This window comes from Prionailurus viverrinus, chromosome B4 (genome assembly GCF_022837055.1).
Source record: "Prionailurus viverrinus isolate Anna chromosome B4, UM_Priviv_1.0, whole genome shotgun sequence".
NCBI lineage: Eukaryota > Metazoa > Chordata > Mammalia > Carnivora > Felidae > Prionailurus > Prionailurus viverrinus.
This window is the reverse complement of record NC_062567.1, coordinates 83,519,862-83,540,625: the sequence shown is the minus strand read 5'-3', so window position 1 is coordinate 83,540,625 and position 20,764 is coordinate 83,519,862. Positions and strand designations below refer to the sequence as shown.

At 36.8% G+C, this 20,764-nt stretch overlaps 1 pseudogene; it reads left to right on the top strand.

The window, feature by feature from the left end:
• The first annotated feature begins 584 nt into the window (after window positions 1–584).
• LOC125170641 (60 kDa heat shock protein, mitochondrial-like) lies at window positions 585–8,282 on the top strand (annotated as a pseudogene).
• The last annotated feature ends 12,482 nt before the right edge of the window (window positions 8,283–20,764 follow it).

Here is a 20,764-nt window from a genome sequence, read left to right as displayed (position 1 = left end):
TCTTAAAATTGTTAAGCATTGCATGCTTTTCTGCCATGGGAAAAACTTGTTAAAGCAAAATTAATTATTAATAACAATATATTGTTTGAAATAAAATACAGAGGGCTTCTTAAGGTTTTTGAACAAGGACACTGTTCATACACTAAAAAGCAGTAGTCTGAGTTAAGGTCAGAGTATCTCCTGATTAGTGAATTTAATGAATATTATTTGGGTGAGTTTATATCTCAAGTGTTGAGTGCACAGAAGACTTTTTGCTCTATTTTTTAAATTAAGTCAGTTTCAATTCAGTTCTCAGAAAACTGAGGATAGATAAATTACTGACATCTTGATAAGTCAGGAATAATGCCTAAAGTATAACTTGCACATTTTATCTATAGGCTTCATCAGTTCTTAATTTGCAACTGTAAACGTTGACCCTATTTTACTCAATAGAAAATTGTGTTCAAATGGATCTACTCTAAGGGCATGAAATAATGTTTATAATATAAATAGGAGATGAATTTTACTCATCTCGGCCTTCTCTTTAAGTGTGTTCAAATTTAAATCAGGATAGCTCAGGATTAAATGAATAACAAAGCAAAAAAATGCAGTTTCTCCCTCTCCACAAAGGGCCTGAGCTCAGCTTGCACACCACAGAAATACTTTGATTACCTGCAGACCTTTGCCAGATAAGGCAAGAGTCCAGGGCACTAGCTCCTTATCTCACTCCAGCTTATTCTAAGGATGTAAAATTTGGTGCAGGTTCCCGACTCATAATGCTTCAAAGTGTATAGCTTTTATCCCATGCTACAGCTGTTTCTGTGAGCCAAAGGTAAAATAATGAGCTATTATTGAAGAGAGCTGGGGAAGTCCCCAAACAGCAAAAGATGGTGTGACCATCGCAAAATCCATTGACTTAAAGGCTAAATATAAAAAATATTGGTGCTAAACTTGTTTGAGATGTTGCCAGTAATGCAAATGAAGAGGCTGGGGCTGGCATGACTACTGCTGGTGTACTGACACGCTGGGTTGCCAAGGAAAGCTTCTGGAAGGTTAGCAAAGATGCCAATCTAGGGTAAATAAACAGAGGTGTGATGTTATCTCTTGATGTGGTAATTGCTGAATTTAAGAAGCAGTCTAAACTTGTGATGACCCCGGAAGAAATTGTTCAAGTTCCAATGATTCCTGAAAACAGAGACAAAGAAATTGATAACATCATTTCTGATGCATGAAGAAGGCTAGAAGAAAGGGTGTTACCAGATTAAAGGATGAGAAAGTACTAAATGGTGGAGTAGAGATTATTGAAGGCATGAGGTTATATTTCTCCATACTTTATGAATACATCAAAAGATCAGAAATGTGAATTCCAAGATGCCTATGTGCTGTTGAGTGAATAGAACATTTCTAGAATCCAGTAAATTTTATCTGCTTCTGAAATGGCCATGCTCACCAGAAGCCCTTGGTCATAATCACTAAAGATATTGATAGAGAAGGTCTAAGTACATCAGTTCTGAATAGGCTAAAAGTTGGTCTCCAGAGTGTAATGGTCAAAGCTCTTGGTTTGGGTGACAGTAGAACCAGATTAAAGACATTGCTACTGCTACTGGTAGTACTATGTTTGGAGAAGGATTGACTAAATCTTTTTTTTTTTTAATCAAAACTAGTCAAGTAGTTTATTTTTTTATATGAAATTTATTGTCAAATTGGTTTCCATACAACACCCAGTGCTCATCCCAAAAGGTGCCCTCCTCAATACCCATCACCCGCCCTCTCCTCCGTCCCACCCCCCATCAAGCCTCAGTTTATTCTCAGTTTTTAACAGTCTCTTATGCTTTGGCTGTCTCCCACTCTAACCTTTTTTTTTTTTTCTTCCCCTCCCCCATGGGTTCCTGTTAAGTTTCTCAGGATCCACATAAGAGTGAAACCATATGGTATCTGTCTTTCTCTGTATGGCTTATTTCACTTAGCATCACACTCTCCAGTTCCATCCACGTTGCTACAAAAGGCCATATTTCATTTTTTCTCATTGCCACGTAGTACTCCATTGTGTATATAAACCACAATTTCTTTATCCATTCATCAGTTGATGGACATTTAGGCTCTTTCCATAATTTGGCTATTGTTGAGAGTGCTGCTATGAACATTGGGGTACAAGTGCCCCTATGCATCAGTACTCCTGTATCCCTTGGATAAATTCCTAGCAGTGCTATTGCTGGGTCATAGGGTAGGTCTATTTTTAATTTTCTGAAGAACCTCCACACTGCTTTCCAGAGTGGCTGCACCAGTTTGCATTCCCACCAACAGTGCAAGAGGGTTCCCGTTTCTCCACATCCTCTCCAGCATCTATAGTCTCCTGATTTGTTCATTTTGGCCACTCTGACTGGCGTGAGGTGATACCTGAGTGTGGTTTTGATTTGTATTTCCCTGATAAGGAGCGACGCTGAACATCTTTTCATGTGCCTGTTGGCCATCCGGATGTCTTCTTTAGAGAAGTGTCTATTCATGTTTTCTGCCCATTTCTTCACTGGGTTATTTGTTTTTCGGGTGTGGAGTTTGCTGAGCTCTTTATAGATTTTGGATACTAGCCCTTTGTCCGATATGTCATTTGCAAATATCTTTTCCCTTTCCGTTGGTTGCCTTTTAGTTTTGTTGGTTGTTCCCTTTGCTGTGCAGAAGCTTTTTATCTTCATAAGGTCCCAGTAATTCACTTTTGCTTTTAATTCCCTTGCCTTTGGGGATGTGTCGAGTAAGAGATTGCTCCGGCTGAGGTCAGAGAGGTCTTTTCCTGCTTTCTCCTGTAGGGTTTTGATGGTTTCCTGTCTCACATTCAGGTCCTTTATCCATTTTGAGTTTATTTTTGTGAATGGTGTGAGAAAGTGGTCTAGTTTCAACCTTCTGCATGTTGCTGTCCAGTTCTCCCAGCACCATTTGTTAAAGAGACTGTCTTTTTTCCATTGGATGTTCTTTCCTGCTTTGTCAAAGATGAGTTGGCCATACGTTTGTGGGTCTAGTTCTGGGGTTTCTATTCTATTCCATTGGTCTATGTGTCTGTTTTGGTGCCAATACCATGCTGTCTTGATGATGACAGCTTTGTAGTAGAGGCTAAAGTCTGGGATTGTGATGCCTCCTGCTTTGGTCTTCTTCTTCAAAATTCCTTTGGCTATTCGGGGCCTTTTGTGGTTCCATATGAATTTTAGGATTGCTTGTTCTAGTTTCGAGAAGAATGCTGGTGCAATTTTGATTGGGATTGCATTGAATGTGTAGATAGCTTTGGGTAGTATTGACATTTTGACAATATTTATTTTTCCAATCCATGAGCAGGGAATGTCTTTCCATTTCTTTAAATCTTCTTCAATTACCTTCATAAGCTTTCTATAGTTTTCAGCATACAGATCCTTTACATCTTTGGTTAGATTTATTCCTAGGTATTTCATGCTTCTTGGTGCAATTGTGAATGGGATCAGTTTCTTTATTTGTCTTTCTGTTGCTTCATTGTAAGTGTATAAGAATTCAACTGATTTCTGTACATTGATTTTGTATCCTGCAACTTTGCTGAATTCATGTATCAGTTCCAGCAGACTTTTGCTAGAGTCTATCGGATTTTCCATGTATAGTAACATGTCATCTGCAAAAAGCGAAAGCTTGACTTCATCTTTGCCAATTTTGATGCCTTTGATTTCCTTTTGTTGTCTGATTGCTGATGCTAGAACTTCCAGCACTATGTTAAACAACAGCGGTGAGAGTGGGCATCCCTGTCGTGTTCCTGATCTCAGGGAAAAAGCTCTCAGTTTTTCCCCGTTGAGGATGATGTTAGCTGTGGGCTTTTCATAAATGGCTTTTATGATCTTTAAGTATGTTCCTTCTATCCCGACTTTGTCAAGGGTTTTTATTAAGAAAGGGTGCTGGATTTTGTCAAAGGCCTTTTCTGCATCGATTGACAGGATCATATGGTTCTTCTCTTTTTTGTTGTTAATGTGATGTATCACGTTGATTGATTTGCCAATGTTGAACCAGCCCTGCATCCCAGGAATGAATCCCACTTGATCATGGTGAATAATTCTTTTTATATGCCATTGAATTCGATTTGCTAGTATCTTATTGAGAATTTTTGCATCCACATTCATCAGGGATATTGGCCGGTAGTTCTTTTTTTTTACTGGGTCTCTGTCTGGTTTAGGAATCAAAGTAATACTGGCTTCATAGAATGAGTCTGGAAGTTTTCCTTCCCTTTCTATTTCTTGGAATAGCTTGAGAAGGATAGGTATTATCTCTGCTTTAAACGTCTGGTAGAACTCCCCTGTGAAGCCATCTGGTCCTGGACTCTTATTTGTTGGGAGATTTTTGATAACCGATTCAATTTCTTCACTGGTTATGGGTCTGTTCAAGCTTTCTATTTCCTCCTGATTGAGTTTTGGAAGAGTGTGGGTGTTCAGGAATTTGTCCATTTCTTCCAGGTTTTCCAGTTTGTTGGCATATAATTTTTCATAGTATTCCCTGATAATTGTTTGTATCTCTGAGGGATCGGTTGTAATCATTCCATTTTCATTCATGATTTTATCTATTTGGGTAATCTCCCTTTTCTTTTTGAGAAGCCTGGCTAGAGGTTTGTCAATTTTGTTTATTTTTTCAAAAAACCAACTCTTGGTTTCGTTGATCTGCTCTACAGTTTTTTTAGATTCTATATTGTTTATTTCTGCTCTGATCTTTATTATTTCTCTTCTTCTGCTGGGTTTAGGCTGCCTTTGCTGTTCTGCTTCTAGTTCCTTTAGGTGTGCTGTTAGATTTTGTATTTGGGATTTTTCTTGTTTCTTGAGATAGGCCTGGATTGCAATGTATTTTCCTCTCAGGACTGCCTTCACTGGGTCCCAAAGCGTTTGGATTGTTGTATTTTCATTTTCATTTGTTTCCATATATTGTTTAATTTCTTCTCTAATTGCCTGGTTGACCCACTCATTCGTTAATAGGGTGTTCTTTAACCTCCATGCTTTTGGAGGTTTTCCAGACTTTTTCCTGTGGTTGATTTCAAGCTTCATAGCAGTGTGGTCTGAAAGTATGCATGGTATAATTTCAATTCTGGTAAACTTATGAAGGGCTGTTTTGTGACCCAGTATATGATCTATCTTGGAGAATGTTCCATGTGCACTCGAGAAGAAAGTATATTCTGTTGCTTTGGGATGCAGAGTTCTAAATATATCTGTCAAGTCCATCTGATCCAATGTCTCATTCAGGGCCCTTGTTTCTTTATTGACCGTGTGTCTAGATGATCTATCCATTTCTGTAAGTGGGGTGTTAAAGTCCCCTGCAATTACCACATTCTTATCAATAAGGTTCCTTGTGTTTATGAGTAATTGTTTTATATATTTGGGGGCTCCTGTATTCGGCGCATAGACATTTATAATTGTTAGCTCTTCCTGATGGATAGACCCTGTAACTATTATATAATGTCCTTCATCTCTTGTTACAGACTTTAATTTAAAGTCTAGTTTGTCTGATATAAGTATGGCTACTCCAGCTTTCTTTTGGCTTCCAGTCGCATGATAAATAGTTCTCCATCCCCTCACTCTCAATCTAAAGGTGTCCTCAGGTCTAAAATGAGTCTCTTGTAGACAGCAAATAGATGGGTCTTGTTTTTTTATCCATTCTGATACCCTATGTCTTTTGGTTGGCGCATTTAATCCATTTACATTCAGTGTTATTATAGAAAGATATGGGTTTAGAGTCATTGTGATGTCTGTATGTTTTATGCTTATAGTGATGTCTCTGGGACTTTGTCTCACAGGGTCCCCCTTAGGATCTCTTGTAGGGCTGGTTTAGTGGTGACAAATTCCTTCAGTTTTTGTTTGTTTGGGAAGACCTTTATCTCTCCTTCTATTCTAAATGACAGACTTGCTGGATAAAGGATTCTCAGCTGCATATTTTTTCTGTCTAGCACCCTGAAAATCTCGTGCCAATTCTTTCTGGCCTGCCAAGTTTCAAAAGAGAGATCAGTCACGAGTCTTATAGGTCTCCCTTTATATGTGAGGGCACGTTTACCCCTTGCTGCTTTCAGAATTTTCTCTTTATCCTTGTATTTTGCCAGTTTCACTATGATATGTCGTGCAGAAGATCGATTCAAGTTACGTCTGAAGGGAGTTCTCTGTGCCTCTTGGATTTCAATGCCTTTTTCCTTCCCCAGTTCAGGGAAGTTCTCAGCTATTATTTCTTCAAGTACCCCTTCAGCACCTTTCCCTCTCTCTTCCTCCTCTGGGATACCAATTATGCGTATATTATTTCTTTTTAGTGTATCACTTAGTTCTCTAGTTTTCCCCTGATGCTCCTGGATTTTTTTATCTTTTTCTCAGCTTCCTCTTTTTCCATAACTTTATCTTCTAGTTCACCTATTCTCTCCTCTGCCTCTTCAATCCGAGCCGTGGTGGTTTCCATTTTGTTATGCATTTCGTTTAAAGCGTTTTTCAGCTCCTCGTGACTGTTCCTTAGTCCCTTGATCTCTGTAGCAAGAGATTCTCTGCTGTCCTCTATACTGTTTTCAAGCCCAGCGATTAATTTTATGACTATTATTCTAAATTCACTTTCTGTTATGTTATTTAAGTCCTTTTTGATCAGCTCATTAGCTGTTGTTATTTCCTGGAGATTCTTCTGAGGGGAATTCTTCTGCTTGGTCATTTTGGATAGTCCCTGGCGTGGTGAGGACCTGCAGGGCACTTCCCCTGTGCTGTGGTGTATAACTGGAGTTGGTGGGTGGAGCCGCAGTCCGACCTGATGTCTGCCCCCAGCCCACCGCTGGGGCCACAGTCAGACTGGTGTGTGCCTTCTCTTCCCCTCTCCTAGGGGCGGGATTCACTGTGGGGTGGTGTGGCCCGTCTGGGCTACTTGCACACTGCCAGGCTTGTGGTGCTGGAGATCTGGCGTATTAGCTGGGGTGGGTAGGCAAGGTGCACAGGGGCAGGAGGGGCAGGCTTAGCTTGCTTCTCCTTAGGTGATCCACTTCAGGAGGGGCCCTGTGGCCGTAGGAGGGAATCAGATCCGCTGCCGGAGGTTTGGCTCCGCAAAAGCACAGAGTTGGGTGTTTGTGCGGAGCGAGCAAGTTCCCTGGCAGGAACTGGTTCTCTTTGGGATTTTGGCTGGGGGATGGGCTGGGGAGATGGCGCTGGCGAGCGCCTTTGTTCCCCGCCAAACTGAGCTCTGTTGTCCGGGGGCTAAGCAGCTCTCCCTCCCCTTGTCCTCCAGCCTTCCCACTTTCTGAGCAGAGCTGTTAACTTATGACCTCCCAGAAGCTAAGTAGCACTCGCTGTCAGAACACAGTCCGTCAGGCCCCTCCGCTTTTGCAAGCCAGACTCGCGGCTCTGCTTGGCCGGTGAGCCGCCCCTCCGCCCCAGCTCCCTCCCGCCAGTCCGTGGAGCGCGCACCGCCTTGCCGCCCTTCCTACCCTCTTCCGTGGGCCTCTCGTCTGTGCTTGGCTCCAGCGACTCCGTTCTGCTAATCCTCTCGCGGTTTTCTGGGTTATTTATGCAGGTGTAGGTGGAATCTAAGTGATCAGCAGGACGCGCGGTGAGCCCAGCGTTCTCCTACGCCGCCATCTTCCTCTCTTCCCAGGATTGACTAAATCTTAAAGATATTAAGCCTCAGGACTGAGGAAAAGTTGGAGAAGTCATTGTGACCAAAGATGATGCTATGCTCGTGAAAGGAAAAGGTGGGAAGGCTCAAATTGAAAGCTGTATTCAATAAATCATTAAGCAGTTAGATATCACAACTAGTATATATGAAAAGGAAAAACGAAATGACCATCTGGCAAAATTCTCAGATGGAGTGGCTATGCTGAAAGGTCGTGGGACAGATGGTGTTGAAATGAATGAAAAGAAAGTTACAGATGTCCTTAATGCTATGAGCTGCTGTTGAAGAAGGCATAGTTCTAGGAGGCTTTTGTTCTCCGCTCTGGTACATTCCAGCCTCGGACTCAATAACTCCAGCTAATGAAGATCAAAAATCAATATAGAAATTACTAAAATAACACTCAAAATCCCTGCAATGACCATTGCTAAGAAGATAGGTGTTGAAGGATCATTGATAACTGAGAAAATTATTCAACGTTCCTCAGAAGTTAGTTATGACACCATGTTTGGAGATTATGTGAATATGATGGAAAAACGAATCATGGATCCAACTGTGGTTGAAAAAACTGTTTTAGTGGATGCTGCTGGAGTGCCACTCTGTTAACTATAGCAGAAATTGTCGTCACAGAAATTCTCAAAGGGAAGGATCCTGGAGTAGGTGGAATGGGTGGAACAGCAGGTGGCATGTTCTAATTCCTAGAGTAGTTCATTGCTACTATTAGTGAACTAAAAGAGAAAGCTCAAGGCAGTGCCTCTCACCAATAACTTCAGGGAAGTCAATTGAAGTAAATGACTGAAGAAATGTCTGGCTGATGTTGAAGAAAATCTCTATAGCCATGAGTTACTGGTTTCAGTTGACAGTCAGGTTTGCTGCTGTCATCTTCCATGCTGAAAAATAATTTATTTTGCATTTTTAATAAAAAGACATTTATACATTCCTAATAACTGAGTGAAAAAGCCATGTTCCAATGTACCCCTTTCAATTGAAATTGCTGAGGCATTTTTTACTACACTTAACTCTTCTGTTAAAATCAGGATTTTAACACTTGCCATCACATGAGAAGTTAAGAAACAGCCTTTCTGTGGAGAATAACAGTTGTGTGCAAGGTAGAGAAATATTCAATTATGTGACAATACTTGGGTAATAAAAATTTGTTTCCAGTTAAAAAAAATTAACTTGATTTGTGAAGAAAATCATATTTTATTTTTGGCATAACCATAAATATTTCCTCAATAAATGTGAATTTTATTAGTAAATGGCATGGGTATTCTTGTTGCTTAAAATTGTGTATAACATGGAAATACAATATATTTTGGTAGGTTAAAAATCTGGGAAATTATTTCTGTGAATGGTAATTGATTTTAGCAATTAATATGTCACTCTGATTACTAATGTAAAAAACGAAAACCTTTACCCCATATTTAGACAGAAATAAATTTTCATGCAGAAATGGAGAAGCCATATATGTACAACCCTCAATATAATTAATCTGCATATGCTAAAAATATTAGACTCTAATTAACACTTTGGGGCTATTTAATCTCTATTATGCCAGTGGAAAAATTAAAACATAGTATATCAGTCTTAGAAGAACTCAATTATTGAAGCACCAGAATTCCTGCCACAATTTTTATTCATTTTTAGTATATTAATAATTTTCTAAATAAGTATTTAGAAAGCATATTATCAAGGAAAGCAATCCTCCAGAACTGAAAAAGACATAATCCTTACCTTCCAGTTTAAAAAAATAGAAAAAGCATGCAAAAATGTTCAATACTAGTTTCCTAAATGTCATATCTGAAGAAACTGTGATGAGAATATAAGAAAGGGAATTGGATTACGCTGGTCCCTTTTGGTGAAAGTGTAAGAAGTCCAACTCAAATTATTTTAAGGAAAAAAAATACTCTTGGCTCATATAACTGCAAGGGTAAAAAAAAATCAGACTAAGTATAGTCTGGACAAGGATGGATCTAGAAACATAAAAGAAACAAAACTATCTCAGCTCAGATTCCTTCTCTCTGCTTTATTGTCAAACAGCCTATTGTAATCTAATAGAAAATGTAAATCTTGAGGGTTGCTATCTCAAAGAGTTGATATGATTGGAAATTCCACATTACAAAGCTTATATGAAGATGTGGAGAATACTTGAGCAGTAGTTGCATGTTGAAGATTGGGTGTATATATTGTCAGATGGGCAGTATGACAGTGGTTTAAGTTGAACGTTGTAGTTAGTAGATGCTGCTTTAAATTCTACACTTGTGTTCCTAAGCTGAATGATCTAGGGCAAATCATTTAGCCACTCAACATGTCTTATAGGGCACAGGCCTTGCCAAATAATAAAGGCTTGAATACTGTTGGTCAATGTTATTGTCATTATTAACTTACTATAGAACCATTGCTTGAGGAGGCACATCTTTTGCAAAGTGTAAAGTGTTGTGGAGATAGAGATAGGAAGTCAGGAGGAGAGGTTATTTTATTCCCATAAGGATATTCTATGATCTCCTAAAACACTGGATTTCCATAGAATTTCTATTGACATTCACCACCACATCTACTTACTTACCACAATTTGAATCTCATACATGTCAACTGGATCATTGCACTCAGCATATAAATCTGAAGGTATTTCTCTAGTCTGAAAAATATTCTGAGGGGTGCCTGGGTGGCTCAGTCAGTTAAGTGTCCCACTCTTAATTTCAACTTAGGTCATGATCTCACAGTCGAAGATTGAGCCCTGTGTTCTGCTCCATGCATGGAGCCTACTTAAGATTCTCTCTCTCTCCGCCTACCCCTCTCCCTCACACACTCTCTCTCAAAAAAAAAAAAATGTTGAATACATCTCTCTTTTTACAAATAAAAGATTTGTTCTTACTCAATATCACCATTTACTCTACTTCCATTTTGTTTTAATCCCATTCTGATAGTATTGTAATGTTTTCCTACACTCAGGTAAAAACTGTAATATTGTAAGCCCTTGGTAGTGGAACTGTGAGGGTTTAAGTCTATTCAGTTTTATTAAATAACTATTTTGCCAAATAGTTATTCAAAGTAGTTGTAACAATTTATTTTGCATTTCTAGGATTAGTGGATAAGGGATTCTGATATTGTGTATTCTTGCCAGCCTTGATAGTGTTAAGTCTTTTGTTTGTTTTGTTTGTTTGTTGTTTGTGCGTGTTTAATTTTGGTCACAATAATAGAATGATAAATCATAATTTTGAAATTTGGTGATTACTAGTATAATTGAAAGTAACCTTATATAATTATTTGTGTATTAATTTTTATTTTATTTTAAATGAGTTACTGAATATCTTCATAAATTTTGAATATTGCTTGTATGCATTAAAAATATTTTTTATCATATTTTGATACAAAGAAGGTTTTAATAATAAGTAAATCAACTTTATCAGCTTTTCCATGATGGCTTATGCTTTTTATCTTCTTGTTTTAAAAATCCCCCTTCCCTGAAATCATAAATATATTCTTTATATGGATGCCTTTAAAACTTCTAAAGCTTTTCAACTTAAAAATTTTAATCTGGGACACCTGGGTGGCTCAGTTGATTGAGTGGGTGACTCTTGATTTTGGCTCAGGTCATGATCTCAAAATTTGTGGGATCAAGCTCCAGCTCCCATCAGGCTCTGTGCTGACAGTACAGAGCCTTCTTGAGATAGTCTCTCTCTCCCTCCCTCCCTCTCTCTCTCTCTCTCTCTCTCTCTCTCTCTCTGCCCCTGTCCCACTTGCTAAAAATGGAAGAAGGAAATAATTGTGAATGAACATAAAGGCAACACTTTGGGGTGGTGATAATATTCTGAAACCAAATTTTCATCAGGGTTGCACACCTATATACATTTTCTGAAATAACTAAAATGTATACTTAAATAGATGAGTATTATGGTAGTTAAATTATACCTAAATAAAGCTATTTTTAAAAATGAGTCAATAGAATCTTTCATATTTATAGAATAAAGAAGCAAAAGCAAATGATATCAACATATGCTTAAAAGGCATTTAAGATAATTCAATATGCATTAATGATAAAAATCTCTCAGAAATTACAGAATGGAAGAAAACATCCTTAATCTGACAAATAACATCAACAAAACTTACACCTAACTTCACACTTAAAAGAAGACTAAAGAGCTTCTTCCTTGTAATTTGAAACAGGTCATGGACACCTAGTGTCACTCTTCTTATTTAAGATTTCACTAGAAGTCCTAGCCAATACTATAAGCAAAATAAATTAAGTAATTAAAATGAATTTAGATTTAAAAGGAAAAATTAAGACTGTTATATTCACAAAAGACATGCTTGTTTACACAGAAAATACTAAGAAATGTACCCCAAAGTTCCTAGGAATAAAAAACATCGTCCAATAGACATTTATAACATTCTCTTAATAAATTCTGTATTAACAGAATACAAGGTCTATATGTTGATTATATTTGTTGTATTTATTAGCAAAGATGAATTGAAAGCTTAAATAAAGGGTTACCTTTAAATTGCTCCAAAAGTTAGATACTTTGGTCAAAATTCTAACATGTGTAGGATTAGTACATTGAAAATTATACAAAGCTGATAAAAGAAATAAAATACATAAGTAAATGGAGAGACATTTCATGCTCTTGGACTTGAAACCTGGATGTAATTATGATATTAATTCTCTCAAATTGTTCCATAGATTAAAGAAATCCCAATGAAATCCCAGCAGGACTTTGTGTAGATATCTACTATCTGGATCTAAGTTGTTTATGGAACACAAAGTTACTGTTATAGCTAAAATGATTTTAAAAAAGAATAAAGCTGGAAATCTCTATATCTGATTTTAACTAAACTATATTTATCTACAGTAATCAAACTGTTAAGGGTGAGAAAGAGTCTGCATTGTATGAATAGAGGTCCTTGGATTCCCCACCGAGAAGATTTAGGTGAGATCCACTCTCAGAATAAAGACAGCCAGAGGAAGTAGCAAGCACAAAGAAGCTTATTAAAGAGAAAGTACACTTTCAAGGCCAGAGAGCCGGCAGGTTCTGCGATATAGAACAGGCCCCTAGGTCGTTTTGGAATTGGATATTATTGGGTCTCTCTGGGCTAAGACATACAGTGGGGTGGTCTCTAATCCTTTGGGAAAGTTGTCATACAGGTGGGGAGGGGGAGTTTTTGATGCTACAAGCTTTTAGCAGGGGGGTCAAGCAGCCTTTCTCCATCTGGTTGGGCTGCTCCCGCAATGCAAATGTATTATAGTGACTCTAGGGGTTCCCATGGGGCAGAGGTGGAAGAGGAGAGAGCATGTTCTGCATCTGAAGCTCTTGGTCTGTCAGGCCCAAGGTCTCGGAAGCCAGAAGGTCAGGATGTTGGGCTCAGGGACTTACAATGTGTTGCTAATTTATCAGCAGCAGCATTGCCTCCAGCTCTTGTCTCTCTAATTCCCCTTCATGGACTTGGGACACTGACTCGGGCCTTGTTCCACTGCTCTTGTCTAGCTTCTACCTAACAAAACTAGTGTAATCTTTGTGAGAGGAGAGACATACTGACATGCAAAATAGAATCGAGTCCAGAAATAGACACGAGAAACATAGTCAATTGATTTTCACAAAGGTGCAAAGATAATTCAATGGAAAAAGGATAGTCTCTGCAACAAATTGTGGCATAACAACTGAATATCAATATACAAAAAACAATTGAACATGATCTCTGCCTTTGTAGGGGAGAAAAATCTTTTCCTCTACCCATCTTAGGTTACCCAGCTGGAGCCCTTTACATGAGACTGGCTAAAGACAGATTAATGGCAGAGAAATAAACAGAAGGTTAATAACATGTGCATAGCACCAACAAGTGGGAGTACCTAGAGATGAGTAACAAAATTTGGTTAGATCTTGGGTGCTTAAATCATCTCAGGCTAAAACAAAAACAAAAGAGAGAGACAGAGAGAGAGAGAGAGAGAGAGAGAGAGAGAGAGAGAGACTGAGATTTGGGGCTTCTGGACAAAAAAGGCAAGTTATGGGACAGTCACCAGGACTATAATGATAAACAGGGGTTGTTTAGTTTTCCTGATAGGAATCTCTATAAGTGAACATTTATTTCATAAATGTAAATTTCTCTAAAAAGGAAAATTTGCACACTGTTTCCAGGGCTTTTCTCATGTCTGGTGGTTCTCAGTGGCCTTTAGCTCAAAATAATTTATATGCCAAGGAGGCATATTTGGGGATGCCATATTCTGGTATCTCTCACCTTATATTTCATACAAAAGTTAATTCAAAATGAATAATAAATCTAAATGGAAATGTAAAATGATATTTTTACAAGAAAACTTATGAGAATATCCTCATGACCTCAGATTAAACCCAACTGCTCTTTGTTAAAACATCAAAAGCATGATTTAAAAAAAATTGGTAATTGGGCTTCATCAAAATTAAAATTTTTTTCTGTGAGAAAGATATTGTTAATAGAATACATAGAGAAGCTAAAGACTGAAAAAAACATTTTCTCCATATCTGTTGAAGGGCAATGTGTAAAATATTTGAATTAATTTGAATATTTGAATAATAATTTATCACTGAAGATATACTGATATGCACAATAAAAGATGCTTAACATCATTAGACATGGAAAAGTAGAAATTAAAAACTCAAGGCAATAACCTTAATGGGGGATGGCTATCAAGGGGGCACTTGTAATGAACACTGGGTATTTATATGTAAGTGATGAATCACTAAATTCTACATCTGAAACCAATTTTACCATATATGTTAACTAACTAGAATTTAAACAAAAACTTGACAAAAATATAACCACTGGATAACTATTTGAGCGGCTAATTTTTTAAATAACAATAGTAAGTATTGAGGATCTGAGCAAATGTAAGTCTCATTCATTGTGGGAGGGAATGCAAAATCATATTTTTTACAAACCTAAATATACTCTTAAAATATACTCCAGCAACTCCATTCCCGGTGTTTTTCTCAGAGAAATAAACACTTCTGTTGACAAACTAACCTGTATGTGAATGTTTGTAGCCGTGTAATTTATAATTGTCAAAACCTACAAACAGATGTCCTATGGGTGTGCTCTCGTACAATAGTGTGCCACTCAGTAATAAAAAGGAAATGCTCTTACAAGCAGCAATGTAGATAAGTCTCAAATGTATCAGGCTTCCCGAAAGAAGCCAAAATCAAAAGGTTACATACTGTATCACACTGTGTGATTTCATTTATTCGACATTCTGGGAAAGTCAAAGCTATCAGGAAGGAAAATAATTAGTGGTGGAAAGAGATAGGGGGAGAAATTGAGGAAAAGAGAATTTTTTTTGTGGTGAAAGAACTCTTCTGTATTCCAGTCATGGTTGTGATTACCTGTCTCTACAAATATCTCAAAAGTCACTCAATGTGTATATATGCATTCATATCAATTCAAAATTGAGACACAGGATATAAATATAGACATAGATATCTGTATGTATATATATATATATATATATATATATATATATATATGTGTGTGTGTGTGTGTGTGTGTGTATATATATATTCCAGTCCATAAATTTTATGTGTATGCATATGTGTATTTGTTCTAAGTAAGCTAGTGACTGCAATTTTCTTGTATGTTTATCTACTTTTCTACTTACTTCCTGAGATATTAATTATTTCTCTCAGCTTATGTAATGATCTCTTAAATATACTGAAGAATCAAACCAGATTACAGAAGTTTTTAAAAGCTTCTGTAATTATACTAAATTACAGAATAATTCTGCAATTACACTAAATGGCAGCATGACAAAGGATACTCAGGATTTATAAAAGCATTAATTTGAAAGATATGAGTACTAAGATTTATTAGCATGTTATTTGATATCAATTTAACATATTTCTTTTTTTTTTAAGTGTATTTGTTTATTTACTTACTTAGAGAGAATAAGCTGGGGAGGGGCAGAGAGAAGGGGAGACAAAATCCCAAGCAGGCTTTGCACCCTGAGGGCAGAGCTCAATGTGGGGTTCTAACTTACAAACTGTGAGACCATGACCTGAGCAGAGATTAAGAGTTGGACGCTTAACGGAATGCGCCACTCAATTTAACATGTTTATAATCTTTAAGCCAATCTTTCTTCAATCACATTTAGAGTTAAAGGAAGCCATCACAAAACATAGGCATATGTGAATATACCATAGTCAATTAAGAAAAAAATTATTTAAATATTTACATAAATGATTATTTTTAAATATTAACATATAGACACAATTATCTCATTTGGTCACAAGCTACAACTGGTTGCATTTCATCTGCTTTGATCACTTGTATCAATTGGTAGTAATTAATGATTTTAATTAAATTAAACAGACCATTTCAAAATTTTATGTGTACAGTTGTAATTCCTCTAATAAAAGTCATAAGCATATGCCTAAATAGTTCATACTTATTAAAAGGTTTTTCCATGTTCCAATAATTGTAAAACACCTACAAGTCACCATTGAAAAATTAACATTTTTCTGAAGCATTTGCAATTTACCTAAGAGCACAAAGCTAGGTCTTTACTAATTAGAACAATACTGGAATAAAAACACATTTATTCAAATGAGAATAAATAAAACAAACTCAGCATGATTATTTCATATATATAATAGCTAAGTAATAATTCACAATAAAGATGTAATGCTTCTGAAGCTGTTGGCTCATTATTCTGTCAGGGAATGAGAATAATGGCTGTTGAAAATTTCTTGTACATGTCATTATATTCTAACTTCAAATATTTAAAACCCTTTACAGACTACTGAATCCATTGGCTCATTCACTAAATTCTCTAGCTTTCGAGTTCACAGAAGGAATTCTTTTGTATATGCCCATGCCAAATTTTCAAGTCCTTTAATTTGTTGTTCTGTTATGTTGTTTATTGGCATTGACCCTTCACCCTTCTAAATATGCCCTCAAACTATGTTGCTTGAGTAGGTCAAGAAGTATTAAACAGGAAAAATACATAGTGAACACTACGTGGATCTTTAGAGTAGAAAAGCAAGTGTTTAGAATAAAAGCAAGGTACAAAAGAGGTACAAAAGGGTTTGAAAACATAAGTATCAATGTTATGAGGAAACTGATATCTCTCCTAGTCCTATTTGTGAGCTTAAGACCACCATAGTTTTAAAAAAGAATTTTAATGTTTATTTTTGAGAGAGGAGAGAGAGAGAGAGAGAGAAGGGGAGGGCAGAGAGAGAGGGAGACACAGAATCCACAGCAGTCTCCAGGCTCTGAGCTATCAGCACAGAGCCCCATGCGGGATTCAAACCCACGAACCACGAGATCATGACCAGAGATGAAGTCGGATGCTCAGCTGAGGGAGCCACCCAGGCACCCCAACCACTATAGTTTTAAGGCAAAATATTATATAAACACACTGTAAACCAGATCTCAAACTAGTTGTCTGTAAGACAGGCTTTCCTAGCCATGTTCCACTAAAAATGAAAAGTAAATACCTCCTGGAACACGCAATTTTCATGAGTGAAACTCCTCTGCTGTCCATAATCTTAACATCCTTCCGTTTCACACATTTTATGTCAGTGTTTACTTCCTGTAAGAATATGAGTTTGAAACCCCTGTAAATCATACCAACTGATTGAAAAGAAACAAGATCATGCCTGTGCTATGAGAAAAGTCACTTTCTTCCCTTGTAATCTGGGAGCTTGCTGGTAATGACAACAACTTTAGTTACCTTGTAGTTAATATTTGAAAGGTTACAGGTGGTTTTTACTTAAGTTTCTCATTTATTTTTTCATGACAGCATTGTATATAAAGTGTTCTAAATGATCCTTGTCCAGATTTGGTAGCAAAGGATCAGAGGGATTATATGACATTTCCAAGGTCACATAGCTATAGTTTAGGACTCTGGCATTCTAATCTTTTTCAATGTTTATTTATTTATTTTTGAGAGAGAGAGAGAGACAGAATGTGAGCTGGGGAGGGGCAGAGAGAGAGGGAGACACAGAATCTGAAGCAGGCTCCAGGCTCTGAGCTGTCAGCACAGAGCCCAACGTGGGGTTCAAACTCACTAACTATGAGATCATGACTTAAGCTGAAGTCAGACGCTTAACCGACTGAGCCACGCAGGTACCCCAGGACTCTGGCATTCTAAAAACCAAACAATAGAATGAAGAAGCTATGAAAAAATGATAAACACTCAAAATGATAAACACTAGATAAAATATAATATCTCTACAGCCATGTTAAAAATTATCCTTTTCTATATTTATATAATTCATCTCTTGTGGAACAGTTTTAATAACTATCAAGACAATACCTTAGTGGCCAGGCTTAATCACAAATGTAACCAAATGAGAACTTTTAGGCTTCTGATCAAGGTAACAATTTGAATTTCTCCTTTAAACATGTAACTGTGGCATATAAAATATTAAAAAAATAAAAATACTCAAAATGATATAAATGAGATTAAAAGTCCATACCTCTTGTCTTGTCCATGGACAAGAAACAAATCATGAAGGCACATTCATGAGTAGAGTTTAAAACACAGGTTTTGGGGCCAGAATGAATCAGCACTGACCAGGAGTTCATATTTACCTGAATGCAAATCCAAAATTCTGTGCTTGCTCTCTCTCTCTCTCTCTCTCTCTCTCTCGCCCTCCCTCCCTCCTCTCTCTCCCTCACACACACACTCACACACACACACACACACGCTCACGTGCACACACACACACACACACACACACACACACACACATACTATCATATATCTACCTAGATCTAGATCTTATATCAGGGGTAAAATAATAATTAAAGCCAGGTGGACTGATAAGAGGGTAATCTGTTCAAAGCCTATTTGTGTAAGGTAAAATTGTTTATCAGGAGTTGAGTTGTTTCTGAAGGCATACATTTCTATGTCTCCAGATATCCCAGTAAAAAATCTCAGTGTAAGACAAACCTAGGATCCACTGATTTTGAGGGTGATGCAGCTAAACTCAGATTTCCTGAGTTTCATATCAGAAAAAATCAGTTTCTATGTGGGAAGCACTAGAAGAGAGATACATTGAAGTTATGTATGTATAATTTGATTATATCATTTATGAACATCGGTTTCCTCTTAATTTTATCACAATTTTCATGCTGTTATCAATAAAATATTTCACCTGATAGATCTTTCCATTAAATTATAAATTAAGTAAGGTAAAATAATATTTTCCTAAATCTCAACATAGTTATTTCATTTTTATTTAAAATAACCAATGACTTATTGTCAAATATGGCCTAGCAATGATAATACGATAATGATAATGGTGATAATGGTGACATTCATTCAGGAAGCAATGCAAAATATAATAAAAGAAAAAGCATTTTAAAGAGGATGTAAGCATAAATAGATTTGGTGTTTTATGTTTCTTTGATAGAATAGACACTTAGTTTTCCAAAAAGTTGTAATGCATTACAAATGAACTCATCATAAATATATTCTTTGATCCTTATCATGCATGACCAATTTTTTTCATTTTTCATAGTATATGTAAATATATTTTTATATAAATAAAAAAGACATATTCATAAATTCTTCCATATTCTCTTTCACAGGTAGGTGAAAGCATTATTTTCCTAGCAGGAATTTAGTCAAATCAAAATTATCTGCCTGAATGGAAGCCAGAAGTAGCACAGATAGCCCCTAAACAAAAGAAATATGAAAACCACATACACTGACTTTTCAATGTTATGAGTTATGTTTACAACATTTATAGCTTGCTATTAACTCTACATTTAAGGGGGTGTTAAAAACAAGTTTATATTCTTGGGGAGCCTGGGTGGCTCAGTCAGTTAAATGTCCAACTTCAACTCAGGTTATGATCCCACGGTTCGTGGGTTTGAGCACAATGTTGGGCTCTGTGCTGACAGTTCAGAGCCTGTAGCCTGCTTCAGATTCTGTGTTTCCCTCTCTCTACACCTCCCCCTCTTGTGCTCTGTCTCTCTCTCTCAAAAATAATATAAACATTAATATATATACCAGTTTATATTCTTGAAGCACACACTAACTGATGGCAAGGAAATACAAAAAAAGAAATTGTTTTGTGGTGAAGCCTTCCTGACATTAAATGTATGACATAAATCATGACCTTATAGATAATCAATGAGAAAAACTGACTGATTATTATACTGAAGTGTAGTAATTGACACAGGCACTTGGAGCCAAGTATTTGATCCCTAGTTTATGTACAAAATGCATGATTTTGGAAAATTCTACAATAAAATCTATACCATCATAGTTCCTTTCTCACATATCACAAGGGAGTGGTAAGCATGGTGGAAAGTGCTAATTTTTTCAATGTCTTTCTGAGACCAATTCTTTACCCTATCAAATCCCCATTCTTTCATGATAACTGAGTTCATCCAGGTATAAAATTAACAAGATTTTCATTCAACAAATTCATTTCAATACCTGAATGGCCCAGTCTTACTATGTCCTCAATACTCTGGTATATTTGCATTTACAAGAGGAAAATAACGTGTGTATTTTATAGTTAGCAAAATTTTAATCATACAACAAAAGCAAAGTGAAAATATTTACCCTGTGGGTAATGTTCAGAGTATAGTATGGGCAGGACATTCTTACATTATCTCTTCTTGTTCATTTGTTTCAAGTTTTTAGTTTAATACTAGTTACGTAACACATAGTGTGTATTAGTTTCAGGATTAGGATTTAGTGATTCATTACCTACATAGAACAGACAATGCTCATCCCAGCAGTTCATCCACTTAGCCCATCCCTCTGCCCGCCTCCCCTCCAGCAACCCTCACTTTGTTCTCTATAGGTAAGAGCTTGTTTTAGGGTTCTCTTAAATCTGTTTTTATATGAAGACAACTAATCGGCACTTAAAGCAAGAGCTGAAATCATCTTATTTCAGTTCTGTTTCACTAACTAAAATTATAGTATACTAGGCTATTTCTTTTTTCTTCCTTTTCCTTTCTCCCTCCAACTTTTTTTTTAAGCTTCCCACACTTCAAATGCTGTTTATGAGCTCAAACCTATCTCATAACAGCGTTCGTACTTAGGGTCTAGTATGAATTCTATCCACTACACAATTTCAAGTACTTGAAAGAATGCCAGTTGTAACCACTTCATGATAAAGCAGATTCATTGCAAGAAAAGCAAGCCTAGGGTCTTACTTCAGCCAGAAGGTTTCTGAAATTTTTATTG